The 13,687-nt window shown below is 41.7% G+C and overlaps 1 long non-coding RNA gene across 1 annotated transcript; it reads right to left on the bottom strand.

Moving 5' to 3' along the window:
• Window positions 1–1,838: 1,838 nt before the first annotated feature.
• On the bottom strand, window positions 1,839–8,744 carry LOC145339085 (uncharacterized). The gene is made up of 3 exons (XR_013885950.1): window positions 8,445–8,744; window positions 4,688–4,800; window positions 1,839–2,851 (listed from the first exon to the last, which is right to left on the bottom strand). It is a non-coding gene; the product is annotated as an uncharacterized LOC145339085 (long non-coding RNA).
• Window positions 8,745–13,687: the final 4,943 nt, after the last annotated feature.

The following is a 13,687-nucleotide window of genomic DNA, read 5'->3' as shown; positions in this document are numbered from 1 at the left end:
CTGACAGCAGCTCTGTCAAAGATTATTATTAGTAGCAGCAACTAATCACTACAGAACATCCAGTTGTGGCGTAGCAACTAAAATATTTCACCATTCTTTCACTTCCTTTAATGAGTGCCTCTTTACCACAAACATTAATGGAGTTAAGCTACTTTTAACGTTAAGTTCTCCTGTCATCATCATTGAAGGAAACGCTTCCTGAATTTTAAAATACACAGCTCTTTGCCAAAGAAATAATTTGTAAAAGAAATGTTTATTGCTTACCTGGGAGACAAGTACTTTTGAACAATGTCATTGGTGATCATCCATTGCTCACATTCTCTGCCTCTCTGAATGGGACTTAACTCAACAGCTGCTGGCAGCAGCGAATAACCAGCTTTAAATATATGTGATGTTGATCATGAAATTAATTTTCAGTTTCGCAGTAAAGAAAAACGAGGGATCGGCATGCAACTGTCATTTTATAGAATTTTATCTTAGATAATGTCATCAAACATCTCTAATAATGACACAAAGCATTCAGTAAAATTCAGTACAATTACGTTCGAGATAAAAATGCAGCTTTTCCATGAATGGTACATACAACAAGGACAAAGTAGATGTCACTTCTACAAAGGATGGGGAAAAATATTGGAACCACTGCAGACTTCACAGTTATAACTGAACACAATGGGAACAGGAAATTGTTTGGCATATTGACACTGTACATACGTACATAACTTATATCAGGAAAAAAAAGACATTTGCTAATATCTAACATGGAAAACTGGTCTAAAGCAGTGTCAAGGCATGGTCTGCAGAACACCGGTGGTCTGCAAGGGTCCTTCAGGTTGTCCACAGATTGGTCCAAATTGCAAGTTATTGGCATGGAGTACCATGGCTGATGTCATACGAGAGGATAGGCCAGGCCCCCATTCCCCATCATTAACCTGCAGCCACACAATCTGACCAGCTCTTCCGTGTGTAGCATGTATCATCACAAGCAAAAGAACCAAACGTGTAGTTTCATCAGCAAGATTGACTGTTGATTTGTTAATTAATAGAAATGTATCATCAGCATCACCTTATCAGAAGAAGATTATCATGGTGAATTAAAATACTGGTTAGACCACAACTGCATGTAGTTCTGGTCACCACTTTAAAGGAAGGATGTGATTGCACTCGAGAGGAGATTTATCAGGATGCTGCATGGTTGCAGGGGTTGGGGGGAGGCGCTCTGAGTTATGAGGAGAGATTGGAAAGGCTGGGGCTGTTTTCCTTAGAGCACCAAAAGCTGAATGGGGAACAGAAAGAGGTTTATATGATTATGAGGGGCATTGATAGGATGGAGGAGAAGACACATTTTCCATTCATAGAGGGCTCAGTAAGCAGGGGGCATAGATTAAGGTAAGAGGTAACAGGCTAAAAGGAGAGTTGAAGAGAAACGTCTTACCAGGAAGGTGTAAGGAGTCTGAAACTCACTGCCTGAAAGAATGGTTGAGTTAGAAAATCTTGGAACATTTAAGAAGTATTTCGATATTCACTTCTGCTGTCATATCTCCAGAGCTATGGGCCTAGTGTTGGAAAATGGGATTAGCATAGTCATTTCTTTGTTGACAGTGTGGACACAATGGGCTGAATGGACATCTTCTGTGTTGTAAATGTCTAAGGATCTACAAATATAATTCCAGTTTCTGTTTGGTTACAAAACATATTGGATGACTAGCTAATACAGCAAGTTAGATACTGGTATTTTGCCTTTAAGACTGGGGTTCAATTCAGTCACACAGAAGTTTGCAAACCCATACCCCCCCCAACCCCGGCCGTGAGATACATTTTCCTGGTCTCAATTTTCCCTAGTGGCTTGGCAGAACAAAACTGCCCGTAAAATGACAATCTCACTCAATCAACCTCAGTGAGTGAGAAATGGAAAAAAGGCACCTGGTATTGCAGAGAGTGACTTTCTGAGGTTGTCATTGAGATACCTGAGATACCAGGCAGTTAGAAAAAAAATTACTATACATCGATACATTCTTATCAATCTGAGTTTCTGAAATAGAAAGTGATGAATTCCTGAGGATTATAATTCCTCACTTTATGAAGCATCATATTCAATCAAAAATACTTTTTAAACTGAAGGATATACTATTGTATATTCTATCACTCGCGGATATGGTCTTAAAAGTACTTGCACGTTCCCATTCACCACACTCTCAATTCTTTGATCTCTACACAGTAAGGAAGTAACTTTAATGCTCCACTCCATGATCAGAACAGCCACCCATCATGCAGCCTGCCATTCACTTCATGTTGAATTTCATTCCCTTCAACTGATGGATTAAGAATTAATGATGAATTAAATGAATTAACTATTGAGAAAGCTGTGAAGTTGTGCTTTCTGGAGGGTAGAGTGACTAAATTTTATCCGGTTATGATCCTTAATCCCTACAAATGTGAGAGTTCTGTTTTGTGGAGTGGGAATACTTGGACACTGGTAAGCGCATGGACAATACAAATTTTCTGACTAATTCCTGGTAAAAGCTGAGTAGCCATCAGTGGATCAGAAATCCAACGCACAAATGAAATATCATTCACTTATCTTGTGGTTCCCCAAAGCCTGACCACAATCTACAAGGCACAAGTCAGGAATGTGATGGAATATTCTCCACTTGCCTGGATGAGTATGGCTCCAAAAAACACGCAAGAAGCTTCCAAGACAAAGTAGCCTACTTGATTGGCATGCCATCTACTACCTTAAATAGGCACTCTCTCCAAGACCAGGACACTGCAATCTGCGCCATCTACAAAACGCATCACAGCAACTTGCCGAAGCTTTGTCGACGGCCTCTTTCAAACCCATGGCCTCTACAATCTAAAAGAACAAAAGCAACAGGGGTGTATAAGAACACCATCACTAGCAGGTTGCCCTCCAAGTCACATACTGTCCTGACCTGGAATTACATCGTAGTTTCTTCACTGTTGATGGGTCAAGTCCTGGAGTTCCTTCCAAACATCACTCTGGAAGTACCCTACTCCACACGGATTGCAGAGGTTCAAGAAGGTTGTTCCCCGCCACCTTGACTTGATGGGCTGAAGAGCCTTTTCTACCCTCTATGACTCTATGACTATGGCTTTATGACCTTCTCAAGGGCAATTCAAGATGGACAATGAATGCTGGCCTTGCCAGCAATATTCACATGACATGAGAGAATTTTTTTCAAATGAGAAAAGATAGACACCTCTGAGAAAAAAATTAAAACTACTGCAAAATGAAGCCAAGCAAACAAGAGCTTGAGGCAAGTAAAATGATTCTGATGTCGCTCATTGGTGCCATGACACACTGCCCAAAGGCATGCTGTGCCAAGGGTTTGTAAAACATGTTGGGGGCAATCTTCCCAGCCTGCAATGCTGCTCCTGCAGCGCATCAGGCCAGGAGACATCAGCAGAGACTATTTCACTGCTTCCCTATTGGGTGCCACAGCCTCCATGTGTCTTTGGAGCAAGGATTTTTAATGTCATCAGCTTTGTGCCAGAAATCGGCGCAGAGCTCATTTCAATATTTGAAATGGAATTTACATCCCATTAGCAGGTCCAGGATGAAGTCTCCAGGCTCCCTTGTGCCTCCCCCCGGGAGTGGTTGCCTCCAGCAGGGTTTAAAACAGCTCCACATGAATGGAGAACAGGCAGCCAGGCACTGTGCGAGGGAAAAGAGGCTATTGAGGCACCGCCAGCAGATTGGGCGGAGGTAAGATGTGGGTGGCCCCTGGCACTGCCTGAGGGGCAAACTGACAATCCCCAAGGGGCACCTAGGCATTGCCCACAGGGCACTGGGCAGTGCCAAGGGTGTTTGGCCAGATGGTGTGGGGCCTATAGGAGTGATTGGTGGGAGTCCCTCTGCCACTCTGCACAGGGATCGCGGGCAGAGGGAGGACAGTATTGGGCTGGCTATCCGGGTGGGAGGTGGTCAGGGCTGCTGGGAGAGTTGGGACTACCTGGTGAGTGGGAGAAAGGGAGGGGAGGGAATCAGGACATCAGGACTGGCCGGGGAGGGGGGTGGGATCAGGAGATTGGGGCTGGCTGGTGTGGGTGGGTGTGGAGCTTGCCCAGGGAGGTCCGTGAGGTCAGTGATCGGGTGGTGTGGGGGTCAGAAGGGCAGCAATGTGGGGTCACGAGACCGGCCAGTGATTGGGCTGGCCAGCAATCTGGAGGCTGGCAGTGCGGGTCTGCTGTACATGCACCGATATTGGCGCTGACACACCGGCCCATGTACACCTGCTCAGCGCTATATGCTGGACTCTCAGGTGAGAATAGGTCCCGTCCACGGATTTTCAGACTGAATCCCACTAGAGCACTCTGCAATACACAGAGTGTGAGAGTTCATTCTGAAAATCATGCTAAAAAAGCCAGTGGGAGTTAACTCCTGTTTTCACATGAACTGGGGACTCAGTCGCTTTCAGTTTCCCATGTAGTGTATTTCTTTTCTCAAATGACTGAAATGTTATTTATTTTCCAGATGTAATGACAAGTTACCAAACAAAACAGTCTAGAGTACAAAATGTGATCTCTACAGTCGTCATCGTCACTTGATAGTGTGAAAATGTCTCAACAAAATCCAAACATTTACCCCCCTACGCCCTTCCACACAGAGAAATAGGCAACTCAGAACTGAGTCTCTCCAAATAGAAAGAAAAATTAGAACAGAACTCACTGAGCTAATTTTTCCATGTGCGGCCTATTGGACATGTCAAGAATTACAGCAGAACGGAATGGTTTGCCAATATACCCTTCTTGAATTGGAACCGGGAGAGCACAGAAGAGGGCCTGAAATAAAAATGAGGAAAACGCTTGAATTATCGTCATGATGTTACACTGCTGATGATGTTAACTAAAATATAATTCGTATATTTACGACCAGTTATTGATCAGTGAAAACATTCAAATTTGTGGGAAAGTGAAAAATGTTTTATTACAGTTTCACAACTGAGGGGAATATGAGGCGGAACAAATACTCTAGATACAAAATAAAAGGTATTTAAAGATCAATCAAATGTTTTGCAGATATTCAATTCAAACTAGGGATGTGACTCATCAAACATCAGATAACATTCCTCTATTACAGAACACACCCTGGCCTCATAAATCATCATGTTTCAGACTTTCAGCTTCACATGTTTAAGAATGCACTGCAGTGGGGTGGGGTGGGAAAATGCAATCAAATTTTTTTTAGATACAAGTTGTTGATTTGCAGCCATTCCCATATCTTGACAAGAGGAAATGTCCTCCACAAAAGTGGAAAGACCAAAGTAATCCATTTTATTCCATTATTTTTCAGCCCAGTAAATAATAACTTCTAAGATTTTGTAACTGCTTCACTATTTTTATTCTCCCTATTTTACACCCCTTTCCTTGTTGTTGAAAGGGCGTCTGTTGCACCAGGCATTGATAATTGCACTTCAATTTGACAGATATTCAAAAGCACTAGGAAAGCTCTCCTCCGTTAAACAGTTTTCTTTCCCTTGAGTTTGGCAGTGACAGAGCTCACTCTCGGGAGGAAAGAAATGTGCATCGCAAGTCAAAGCTGGGCACATCACTGATACACAAGGAAAATGCTGCCAGGTTCCATGCTGGAAGTCTGAAATGAAAATAGAAAATGCTGGAAATACTCAGCAGGTCTGGCAGCATCTGTGAAGATAGAATCAGAAATAATGGCTGGAATTTTCCCATCCTGCCTGCCACGGGAATCGTAACGGGTGGGACCGGACCATGCAAAGGTCTGCTGACCTTGGGTAGGGTTTTCTGGTCATGGGTTGAGCGTGGCTGGAAAATCCAACCCAACATTTCAGTCTGTGATCAACTTCACTCCTTGGGAGTGAAGTACTCTGGTAGTAATTGGGCTGAATGGTATTTATCTTAATTATTTATATTTTTCTTTTCAAAAAACTAGTTTTATCTACTCAGGGAATGCATTTTAAACCAGAATTTCTCATTCTTGTGATTAAGTCTATAATTTTTAAAAGCACAGTTTGTGCAGATATTTTGATATGGTGCCAGTTTTGTAGAAAACACAATGCAAAAATAGTCTCCAATGTGATTCAAGTGTACTTCGTTAATGTGTTTATTTAACTGTAAGGAGAAAGTGTCCACTTGTGGTCTCCTTCATGCAAACAACAATTTGTTGTAAATGATGAGAGGAGACAAGGTGAGATTTAAACAAAATAACATTATTAGAAGACAGAATAAAAAATTTATGAGAACCCCAATAAGCAGTGATCTCAGAACCATTATATAGAGAATAACAGCTGGCAGGCAATATCTTACATGCTTGCAAGACTCTTGAAGATGTAGCATGATGTTGTAATTATGAGAGACAAACTGAAGTGGTTTATATAGACATCCAAGCCCTGAGCAATGAATACTCTATCACTAACCTTTCATCCTTTTTTTAGAAAAGAAAATCTTTCTTACAATTTGTGCAACACTTTAATGTTTCTCCATTTGTGAATTTTCTCAGTTTTAGTTACTGCTGTGGTGTTCCCTATTTCTTTTCTAAATATGGACAGCCACCATCACAACTTGTTGTGATTTGCCATACAGCATTACATTACGCACACAAAGCAAGTGTGACAAGCTCCGGATACTCTATCAATAGTCCTAATGGTTAATTACATCAGAACTGCTCAATGTGAAGGGGCCAAGAGATAGAGTCATGGCAATGTGCTATTCACCATCTCTCACTGACCTTGCATCATTTTAGTTAGCTCTCAGTGTGAAGTTCGCACCTCAGGAAGGCCTAAAGCCTCCTTGACATTTCATTTTTATATTTGGACTTTGGTGCTGGCTTCACCAGGAATGTTGGGTGCAAGGGCCTAAACGAGGGCTTGAAGGTGAGGATTTAAACATTTTAGAAGCTTTAGTGTAGACCAGGAGCAGTAGGCATATACCTGTGAGCCACACAAGGAAACCATGAGCTTCCCAGTTCTTCCTCCCTCCATTGATGGTGACTATGCTTGAAGCTCCTGCCACCTTGCTCCCAAGTTACCAGACTGTCAGGGTGGATCGCAGGTAGTGAATAGCCTTCTATTACGCTTGCCCACTTAGTTCCCACTCACTGGCCTCTATACCTGTTTCAGGCAAAAGCCAAACCTGGATGATGTTAATGAAGCCTGTCAGTTATAATAACCTGGGCCTTACATCAAGGAGCTGGGACGAGGGGCCTCATGTTAATATTGAGTCTGATCCATGTGTTCAGTTATAATAGGAAAAGTGCTGTATTTGATTATGTTTTAATGTTTATGGAAATTGAAACTAATACAATAAAACTGCATAGCTTAACCTCATTTTATTCATACTGAGGGACATTCCTTTCAACCATTATTTCTGATCCTTAAAAAATACCATTTTGTTTACAAATGGAAATTTTCCCTTTTAATTAGTGATAATGACATATAGCCTCCCTTTGTACCAAGCATATTTTTTAAAAGAATGATAACGACGTCGGTACCGGAAAAGGTTTCACAATTTCACACTCAGTGTCAGCATCAAGTACATGCGGCTAAACCAAGGTTAGATGCAAGATAAAATGTCCACGACATTGCCTACAACCCTGTGTTTTATGTAATCCCGACCTCAGAAGAACTCTCCACCGCACCAGTTTTCACATCAGCCACCCTCCCCCCCAGCTCCTGAGTGTAATTTCCAATTTTTGTGCCAATTTGTGATAAATTATGAATAATTTTGCTCTCTGCCAGGAACTGGGTAAGCCATGGTCCTACTTAAGGATCCTTACGACCAGCTCAAATAGAACACATTCATCCTGTTAAATCCAGGCTGGCTTTGAAACAGAGCCCGTTGTTCTAACTCAGTTTGAGTGCAATTAGCATATTAAAGAGATGCACAAGAAAACGTGCAGAAATCTGCTGAAGCTAGGACATTTGCGATGTGGTTACATACGTTACCCACTCGTGCGTGTCAAAATTGTAAAGTTTTGAAAGAGGAAAAAAAATCCGCCTGTACGTTGTGTGAACAGCAGCAAGTGTTTGTCACAGGTGTGAGGAGCCTGTTTCGCAGGCAGATATGGACATAGCTCCAACTATTACTCACACACAGGGAAAAGCTTGGCTCGGCTGCAGAGCTTAATAAATGTCAATTCTGAACGAAATTATTTTCAAATTATTTCTAGGCAAAGAAAATAAAACCTCGTCGCCGACGAGTTTACTGCAAATGGTTTCGTTTCACAAATACCAGGAACATATTTTCGTAATAAATTTTGGAGGGGCTGGAAGGCAGTGAGTTAAAATTTGGAGAAGTTAAGCACCCTTCAGCTCCTTTACGCCATGGTTCCCATATAGTAAAAGACATCTGTAACGGCATGTTTCCTTTAGTAGTAGAGATTAATTAAGGATTTAATTGGAATGCACTTTTGTCATTTAATTTTCATTTCCCCCTCTGCTTGTATATTTCCATACCTCTTCCCATTAATCGAGTTGCTCCCAGATGCCCTCCACGCTTTATGAAGCCAGGGCTTCCCTGTGGGTTGGTCAACAGGAGGTGAGCTTGGGGCACTGATATCTTCTTAGTATTTTTCTCTCCCCAGTCGGATTCAATTGCCTGAGCAGCCCATGCCAAAACCTTCAGAGTGATTGCGACTGGGAGCAGTTTGAGGTGCAGTTTACGCTACATCTGCTGCAGTCCAGATTGCTGTAAAACCATTCAGCGATGTTTCTCTTATATTTTAATTAAACTCTGTAAAAAGGCTAACAGGGACAGCCCTGTGACAATGACACTCCACACACAGTGCTCTAACATCGTGGCTTACATGTACACTTCCAACCACTTGACCAAGGTGGGAAATGTTGATTTCACTGGGTGGTTGTGGGAACACAGTAAAAAGTCTGACAACACCAGGTTTTAGTCCAACCAATTTATTTGACAATACTCACAAGCTTTCGAGGTTTCCCTCTTCAGACTTTTTACTGTGTTTACGCCAGTCCAACGCCGGCATACTCACATCATGGTTGTGGGAATGCAGACTCACCCGATACGCTGGGAGTTCAGTGTGTTTTGTCATTTATTTCTGAATCTTGATTTTTATCGACTATTCACATCTTGGTGATTTTTGAATGCATTTTGCTGAAATAGAAGTTGCATCTAAGTTCTGCCTATTTCATTCGCAGAATGTCAAAGAAAGTGTGAACTTTTATTGTTTAAAGCATAAATTGTAAGTTGCAATACAGGCTGTAATATAAGTTAATGACATCTGGAGCACAGTTTGTTCAAACCTAAATATAGGTTTGTGCTTGTGAAAAGGTTAATTGTTATGCGCATAGGCAGATGTTTTGCTTTTTTAAAACAGTCTTCATTCCTCCCTCCTTTCCTCTCTCTCTCTCTTTCTCTCTTCCCCCTTTCTTCCACAGATGAAGTATGAAATGATGATGGAAACAAAAGCACAAAGATTTTGATCAGAAATGTCTCTTTTAGTTAAGTCCAATCTGGGTAAATGGATCAGACCACTTGAGCATCTGGAAGCATGTGGTTTTAATTTGGGAAGGTAGATTTAGAGGAAACAAGCAGGCAAGTAAAAGATAACAGCAACAAAATAGGCAACACGTTTATTCTTAGTCACCAAATTGACTTTCAGGTCAATAATTTTTTCGCAGAATGTTTTTAAAACTTGTGAAGTTAATTGACAGCTTTTGAGCTGAACTTAGATCTTGGCAGATTATCTAAATTACAGTTAACAGTGCAGTACCCACAGCATGTACCGAGATGCAAAAATTTGGTTTTAATTATTGACAATATGTGGTTCGCACTTCCACTTAATATGTGATTCATTGCGTGCTTTAACTTCTATTGCTTTACTGTGCCAACATGCATTTTGAAGCTTTGAAAAAGATGTAAGGCATAAGCAGAATAACCTACGGACTTCACTGTCTGTCAGAAGTTACAAGAGTAATGGGCTGCTGACCGGCTTAATCTCCATAAGTACTTAGGACATCTTATTGAGAGGCACAAAGTTGTATTCTCCTGCAGAATAATGGACTATGATGTCCCATATTATCCAGAAAAGCTTTGTCAAGCAGTTCACAGAATTATAGAGTCCATGAAAATGTTTACAGTGCAAAAGGTGGCCATTCAGCCTATTGTGTCTGCACTCAACTAGAAAAGTCAAGTCCACGGGCCATAGGTTGAAGGTAGATGGGAAAACGTTTAGAGGACATGTGTGAGGCAAGTATTTTACACAGAAGGTGATGAACTTCTGGAATTTACTGCCTGGGGAGGTGGTGGGAGCAGGTATGATAGTGGCATTTAAGGGGCAATGAGATGAATAATTAATAGAATGGGAATGGAAGGATACGGACTCCGTAAGTGCATACGGTTTTAGGCAGACATCATAATCGGCACAGGCTTGGGGAACAGACTGTCACTGTGCTGTACTTTTCTTTGTTCTTTGTTGGCTCCCCAAATGAGCAATTTACTTAGTGTCATTTGCCTGTCTTCTCCCCTTAACCCTTCACCTTGATCTTTTTTAAACAGCAGATCAATTTCCTTTTGGAGGCCTTGATTGAACCTACATCCACTACCCTCTCTGGCAGCACAGTCCTGACCTTAACCATTCATTGCGTGAAAAGATTTTTTTCTCATGTCGCAATTGCTTCTTTTGCACATTGCCTTAAACCTATGCCCTCTTGTTCTCATTCCTTTCCTAGCAGCTCTGTCCAGACCCCTCATAATTTTATCAAATCCCCTCTCAGCCTTCTTTTCTCCAAGGAAAAAAGCCTCAACTTCTCCAATCTAGCTTCATAACTGAAGTTTCAAACCTGGAACCATTCTTATGAAACTTTTCTGCTCTCTCTCCAATGCTTCACATCTTTCCTAAGGTGCAGTGCCCAGAACTGGATGCACTATTCTAGCTGAGGCCAAACTAGTGTCCTATACAAGCTCAACATAACCTTCTTGCTCTTGTTGTCCGTATTGTCTGGAACAGAGAAAGTCAACTACCATTTATTACTGGCGGAGATTTTAATGATCACTGATGCATAAATGATAATTTGCAAAAGAGGCAGCATGCTTTAATTAATCTTACATCTAAATATATTCATGGCAACGTGCTTGATTAACAAGGTTAAAAGCTGTGTTTAATTCTGTCATGGAACGTGTTGACGTAATCTAGAAGTGAAAAAATTAAATCGAAATAATACTGGGAGAAATAGCTATCAGCAATGTTGGGAAAATGTAAGCAATTTACAACAATGTCATGCAACTTTTAAAACTTCTGGAGTGAACAGCAAGTGGACACATGTAACCCTTTAGGAGCCTATTTCTTTAAAGCCAGGATTTTATGCTCCCTTTCACCCCAACAACAGTTTCTAAGACAGGGGGAGTGTAAAACTGCATGGATGAAATTCCCTCCAGGATCCTGCCCACAACAAGATAGACGTGATTTTTCAATGAGGCAAGCAGGGCCACAGATGGGAAGTCCATCGATGCCCCATTAATGGATACTTAAGGGCCTTTTCCTGCCCAGTCTCAACTGTTAGGTGGTGAATTCCTGATGACTGAGAGTGGGAAACTGAAAAGGTTTGATCTTGGGCAAGAAGGGGTGAGTCGGGGGGGGAGGCTGCAGAGCAGATGGGTGGGGCCTGTGATCAGAAAGTCTGTTCAGACTGGGAGTGCTCTTCCTTCACGGACCTCAAACCTCCAGCACTCTCTCTTCCCACCTCAGGGCTAACCCCCAACACTGTGATCAACCCCCACCCTCCTGACTCCCCAGGTTATCCCCACTCTCCCCTCCCTGGGACCCCTGTTACTTACCTGAATGCAGTCCAGAGACTTAGGCTCAGGCACAGCATTGCAGTACCTCTTTGGTGCCTGGAGGGACTGGAGAGCTGTTAGCCAATTTGATTGGCTGCCAGCTCTCCATGGCAGGAGCCGCGTGCATATAGGTGTGGAAGTCGTGCCTGCTGCCATCCAATGCTCAATTTAACGTAAAATGGTAGCAGGCATGTCTGGTGTCGGCTGGGATGTGTTATTAGTTGATTCTGAAAATGACTACTGCTGAGTTCTCACCATCCTGAAAATTCAAGCTGAGGAGTAATAATCCTTTCCTGATTTTCAGTCTTTTATTAACCTATGTTAAAGCAAATGTTTCCCACCTGACTAGAATATTTTTGTTATCCTTTAAGGCTCTATTGACCATAGACCAAGAGCTCAATACGGAAGCCGATCTCAGTTCTCCACAATGTCACTCTTTATCTCGTGCTGGTGGGAGCATTGTCTTTGAATGCTCCTCTCTCTTCTTTTTTATTCTTTAATGAATCAGTGAAGATTGGCTTGGCTGCATGCTGTATGGGAAGACTTTACACACAGGCCTCTTCTCATAGCATCGAATATAGGTAAACCAAAGATTTCAGTCACTTTATACAACATGGTTCTATTACTTAAATCAAATGCATTTGGAGACAAAGTGGGTCACAATGTAACTAAAAAGGTTGCTCCCACACCAGCATTGGGCATTGCAGGAATCACACTGAAAGAAAATGGCTCCCGCTGTGTAGCAAATCATTTTATTTTAATGGTTCTGTACCACATAGTGGCTGAGTGTTAACCACCGCACAATTCCAACTTTAATTTATATGCTACCTTTAATTAAGAAAAATATCCAAAGGTACTTCACAGAAATGGAAAGGAAGTGGATGCTGAGCTAAAGAAAGTGCAAAAAGAGCAAATCAAAGTGGATTGTGTGACAAGCATGGCCTATCATCTCTTTGAATATTGCTTTTTTGTGGTTAAAAAAACTAAATGTTACACACAATGTCATCACTGAGTGCTTTTAAATCAGATAATTATTCTGGCTCCTTTCAAAAGCAGCAAAAAGCAACCTTTAGTGTTTGCATATGAATTGTTCTGAACTTAGTTAATGTGGTCCAGTTTCACAATTTGTGGTTACATATCATTTGATTTAAAAGGTAAAACTTGTCATCATGCATTTACTTGTACAATCATGTTAGATTGTCTCCAGCGAGAAAATAAAGATAATTTGCCTCGAACTGTCATATAACAAAGCTACAATGGTGATACATCATTTGGCTAGAACCACACATAACTGTCTTTAGTCCTTACTTATTTGTGCACAAGTGTAATGCTTTAGACATAGTGCCTGTTTTATGCTTGAATCAGCATTAAAGGATTTAATATGGCATGCACATGCTCAGTCTGTGCGGGACGTATGCTGCCTGCCATATGTTAGACATCTATCATCGATGTAAATCAGTGACCTAATGGCTGTTTCAGGCCCTGTTTTGCCATATTGGGTCATGGCTGGGTGCAGCATGCGCCATGCAACTAGCAGTCATTTTTCTCAGGGATATGGCAGTTAAAACAGCACTCATTAAAGGGACTGATGGAGGTTGCCACCAAAAAGACAAGTACTGAATCTAGAGAGAGTTGGAGCAGGAATACTCCTCTTGACTCCATATTTAAACTGTGAATCACAGCCCCATGTCTCCCACGCCTCGTCTCCGTTCTAGAGAGATCTTGATGCTGGCCCTTGAACAGCTGACCCGGGTTAGAGTTTAAAGTTTTTTTTTGCGTCACAAGTCGGCTTACAATAACAGTGCAATGAAATTACTATGAAAATCCTCTAGTTGTCATACTCTGGCGACTGTTTGGGTATACTGAGAGAGAACTTAACGTGGCCAATGCACCTAAC

This window comes from Carcharhinus amblyrhynchos, chromosome 3, assembly GCF_965287045.1.
Source record: "Carcharhinus amblyrhynchos chromosome 3, sCarAmb.v2.hapA, whole genome shotgun sequence".
NCBI lineage: Eukaryota > Metazoa > Chordata > Chondrichthyes > Carcharhiniformes > Carcharhinidae > Carcharhinus > Carcharhinus amblyrhynchos.
This window is presented reverse-complemented; position numbering and strand designations above follow the sequence as displayed.